Here is a 5,480-nt window from a genome sequence, read left to right on the forward strand (position 1 = left end):
TTATAAGTTTGAAGCATTTGATTCATTAGTGAAGGATTGAGTGTGGGACTGAATTCTAATTCAGTGATCCCACTGCGAAGGAACAAACTGGACCTGAGCCATCTTGAAATGTGCGAGGCACATTCTGAAAAGAAAACATGCATTTTGAATTTTAGCATGTGAAATAGATTTGGTTATAATTAATAGACTTGGTGAAGTCTATTGTGAACGAATATGATTCTATTTAAACTACTTCTTCCTGATAGTGAAATGCAACACATGAAGCTGAGAAACAAAACTCAGCTTGGAGAATTTTACCTCCTGGGATTATCAAAAAAAACCAACCCTACATCCTCTCATCTTTGAGCTGTTCCTTTCCATGTACCTGGTCACTATTAGTGGAAACTTGCTCATTGTCCTGGCCATCCTCTCAGACTCTCAGCTCCATACGCCCATGTACTTCTTCCTCGCCAATGTGTCCATGGTAGATGTCTGCTTCACCTCCACCACCATCCCCAAAATGCTGGTGAACATCCAGACTCACAGCAGAGCCATCAGAGATGCAGGGTGCATCACACAGATGTTCTTCTTCATAATCTTTGCAACATTAGATGATTTTCTCGTGGCTGTGATGGGCTATGACCGATTTGTAGCCATCTGTCTCCCCTTGTACTACGTGGTCATCATGACCCCCTGGCTCTGTGTGCAGCTGGTTCTGCTGTGCTGGGCCATTGGTGTCTTGCATTCCTTGTTAAACAGCTTACTAGTGCTGAGGTTGAGTTTCTGCACACACATGGAAAACCCTCACTTTTTCTGTGAGATCAATCAGGTGATCCACAGAGTCTGTTCTGACACCTTTCTCAATGACCTCATAATGGATTTTGCAGCTGAGCGACTGGTAGGAGGTCCCCTTGCTGGGATCCTGTTCTCTTACTCTAAGATCACATTCTCCATCCATGCCATCTCATCAACTCAAGGGAAGCATAAAGCCCTTTCCACCTGTACCTCTCACTGCTTGACTATCTCTCTATTTTATGGAACAAGCTTAGGTGTGTACCTCAGTGCCAGTGCTGCCCCAAGTTCAGGCTCAACTGCAGCAGCCTCAGTGATGTACACGGTGGTCACCCCCATGCTGAACCCCTTCATCTACAGCCTGAGGAACACAGACATGAAGAGGGCTATGAAAAGACTGTTGTTCCATAAATGATAATGGAGCCCACAGGGTTGGGGATTTACAGTGTCAGTGACTTTATGTCTCAAGCCTTGCATTCAAACACTGTGATGCATTTATCAGAGGAGGAAGCAGAGCTCGCTTAGTCTGTTCACTGTATTTTAAATTACGTTTTAATCATTAACTCCGCTGTGTACAAGGCAAATGAATTACCATTTCATTCAATGTGTGTTATCACTGCTAGCACACAGTTTCTTTCTGATTTTTCCTTTTTCCCCAAAATTTTGTGTCAACATTGTTCCAGAAATATGAGAGATCTAACATTTTATGCAGAAATAGAAATGCATGAGGAGTTAGGCTATGTGCTAAACAACATTTAATTCCATGAGTATTTTTTATGGTGTATGCACTACTTTTACATTTTATGGTTATATTTTGTAGTATTCTCTTTCAACTTCCAAATGAAGTTGCCTTTTGCTACAACAGTCCTATTTCAGTTTGGATAATGTTTTCCAGTTGCACCAAATTTATTGCAAAAAGGTAGGATTTCATTCTTTTAGGTGCTGGCTCAAATCTATTTTACATGGATTCCAGATATCTGTTGATGGAATGTTAATTAGCAAAACAATTACACATGTGCCTGAATTGTTTGAGATGATGTATACAGAATTGAAATTTCCACATTTTTCATGATGTGATTTTTTGTGAAATAACATCATATGACACTATTCCTTGTTCTTCTCCTCAGCTGTTAGTTTAGTTTTCAGATAAGAATAATTTTAGTAAGGTGCTTGCATGTTCTAATCAGTCCAGATAAAAAGATGTATATTTATGCTTTTTTTATATGTGCTAATATTATACCACCCCCCACAGAAAGCCACAATGTGTAAGAATGAAACTGTGACCAGTCCACCGCACATGCTGGCAGACATTGGAACCACAGCTGTAGGGTTGATCCAATGGCCGTTTTTGGGGGATAATTTTTCTGGGTTGCTGTTCCCTCTGTGGTACATGAGGGCTGAGCTTGTCTTGAGCAGGACTCGGCATGGCCACAGCACCCACTGTCTTGCCCACCATAGAGGGCAGAATAAATTGATCAACTACCCCAGTACAACTTGACAGCAAATTTCTGGACAAAAGGAGACTCAGAAGTGGACTATGACAGCCAATTGAGTTCAGAAAGATTTCCTCATCCTCGGAGCGGTAATGCAAGCAACACTGCAGAAGTACCAAAAACACATGAACAGAATCCACAGAAAATACTCCATAGTGGAGACCCTGGGATGACACTGGGTGGCAATTCCACCATCCCCACGGTAATGTGGCAGTCGGGAGCCTGGGCATGGCTTCTCCTCTTGTAACTGCCTCTCCTCCATCTATGGGGAGAGGAAGAAGAAAATGTGTAAACAAGGGTCTCACCCAATATCCCCTGATCCTTGACCCTTCCCACCCTGATCAACTATGTAAACATCATCACTAATGAAATTTAAGAAACAATGAAACTGGCATCTTGAGATTTGGTTATTTTATTAATCAATAAATTATCCTGCTTGTCTATACTTGTACATGTTGCTGTACAGCAGTAATCTTTCTGCTTTTTACTTGTCCTTGTGGCTATGATTATATAGTTGGAGTTACACTACTGTCAAAAACTAAAGAAAGAAGGAAGGAAGGGGAGATTGAGACAGGAATCTATGACAGATTTCTTAGATTTTTTTTTAATGAAATACATGACACCTGTTAAGTTTATAGCCTCAATTTTTTATTAGTTTGTTCTATTTTAATTAATGTTAACCTTGTTGATGAGAGTGGGGAAGGACAAGCATTAGGGAAAAGTGGGTATGATCTTTGTTTTTGAATTTTCTATTTCTCCTTTCTGTTTCAAGGGGTGGGAATATAAGGCGAGAAGCCATACCCAGCCACTCAATCACCCCAGCACCCTGAGTTGGGAAAACAGTTCAGTACTGACACAGGTCAGATTGTGGCGCACACTCTGAGAGTCTTGACCAGGTGGTATTTATAATACTGAAACGTTGACAATCTCACCAAGCCAAGTATGATGGAGCCTTTTCAGTGTCCTTTAGTTACTCCAGAGTCTTCATTTGCTCAGATATATAGTGGCATCATTTGACTGGGGCAGTTATCCAATTTGTTCTGTCTTCCTTTCCCTGGGATTGTACAGATGTTACCTACAAGGCTCAGTGGTTTGCTATATCCTCCATGTGGATCTGGGCCAATGTCTGCTATATCTTTCTGCTTTGGAGGATCATTTCTCACAGGTAGGCCAAGGACCTGAGCCAGTTATCCCAGGGCCTGACTCACCAACACCCACAGGGCTAACAGAACTGTTACCCATAGCACAGGTGCGCCAAAAACTAAGGCCAGGTGACTTGAAACTCTTGGCCCCCACACACCCAGGCCGAGAATCCCAGCAGCCACCTCGTAGGCAGGCCAAGAACCCAGGGCAGGTGATCAGAACCCCATGGCTTCCCTACCACCATACCCAGAGACACAATATCCACCATGTAGGCAGGCCAATAACTTAGGCCAGGTGACTCAAACCCTTCTGGAACCCCCTGCCACAACACACACCTCAAGGACCACAGACCCGGTAGCCACACTGCAGGCATACATAGGACCCCTGACAGATCCACAATACCCAGGACTCATGGAACCAACACCCACTGTGCAGGCAGGCTACGGACCAGAGCGGGTGACCCAAATCTACTGGCACCCCCATGAATGAGGCAAATACTATGCAGCCAGGACAAGGCATTAGACTAGGAGAACAAGGTCCTGCTGGATACCCTGCTCCTGGAGCTCACGGATCTGACATGCACCACACAGCTGGGCCAAGGATCCAGAACAGGCAACCCAAACACTACCATACGCCACACCCAGGGCTGACGGACCCGCACCAGCCTCACAGGTGGGCCAAGAGCCTGAGGCAGCTGACCCACTTCTGCTTGAAACCCCATCCCCAGTTTTCACAGACCTGTCAACAATTGTGCAGGTAGGTCAGGAAGCTGAGCCAGGTGACATGAACCCTGCCTGATCCCCCAAATTGGCTTTCACCCAGCAACCACCACACATGTGATCCAGTATTGCTCTCCTTGGTGCTGGGATAGAAATTTTGGGAAAACTTCTGTTTGTTCATTCAAGCTTTGAGTGTTCTTCCTACTCACAGTAGGACCATACATAAGAAGAAACCTTTACTTGGGCCCAGCGCTATAGCTAGGTGGCTAAAATCTTCACCATGAATGCACAGGATCCCATATGGGCACGGGTTTTTATCCCAGCAGGCCCTGCTTCCCATCCAGCTCCCTGCTTGTGACCTGGGAGAGCAATAGAAGATGTCCAAAAGCTTTGGGACCATGTACCCATCTGGGAGAGACCTGGAAGAGCATTCTGGCTCCTGGCTTTGGATCATCACAGCTCCAGCCATTGTGGCCACTTTGGGATAAATCAACAGACAGAATATCTGTCTCTCCTCCTGTCTGTATATGTGACCTTGCAATATAAAATTAATAAATCTTTAAAAATATATTAGCTTTCTTTATCAAAAAATATTAAATGGTTTAAAATATAGGTGGCCACTCTTTAAAAATAATTTGTGTGCCTAAAAAAGAAGCATACACTCAGACACACACAAGTCCACATGGATTTTCAAAATATTTTTACCAGGATTAACTTGCCTGTGACAAATGTTTATTTGTTTTTTACTTAGAGTAAGAGAGAAAAAGAGTTAGGCAAACAGAGTGAATGAAAGAGACAGATTTGATGTTCCCTAATTGTCATAACCGCTGAAATGAGACCAGATTAAAGCCCATGGATGGCAGAGGTCCAAACATGCAAGTTATCTCCCACCACATTCTCAGGCACATTACAAGGACACTGGGGTCAGACGTGGAGCACAACTGCCTAGGTTGCCTGCTACCAAGCAACTATTACAATGCTTAGACAAAAGCAGCTAGTAGCTGGTGGGCATTCTGGGCCAGGTTATGTGAAATCTGTGTTAACTATATCACTATGTCAGCCGAGTTGATTATTCATTTTTATTCTTTTTCTTTTCTCTTTTTAAAATAATACGTGGAAAAGCTGGGGAACCCTAGATTGGGACATGTCACTGTGGTCCCCTGGCAGGTTGGTTGAGTATGCCTGGGGAAGGGAGCCTGTGGACACATTGGAGAGGGAGTGGCTGAGGGCATGTTGGACCAGGGAAGAATGACTTCTGGTGTTTTCCAATGACTGGGCCACTCTACCAGCAAGAAGACAGGTAAGGAGAAATGGTTTAATCAAAAAACCAGAGGGTATATCTGAGTCAGAACAA

At 43.8% G+C, this 5,480-nt stretch overlaps 1 pseudogene; it reads left to right on the top strand.

Annotated features, from left to right (window-relative positions):
- The first annotated feature begins 258 nt into the window (after window positions 1–258).
- LOC121171840 lies at window positions 259–1,186 on the top strand (annotated as a pseudogene).
- Window positions 1,187–5,480: the final 4,294 nt, after the last annotated feature.

This window comes from Ochotona curzoniae, unplaced genomic scaffold (assembly GCF_017591425.1).
Source record: "Ochotona curzoniae isolate NIBS_2020 unplaced genomic scaffold, NIBS_Ocur_1.0 scaffold_274, whole genome shotgun sequence".
In the NCBI taxonomy this organism is placed as follows: Eukaryota; Metazoa; Chordata; class Mammalia; order Lagomorpha; family Ochotonidae; genus Ochotona; species Ochotona curzoniae.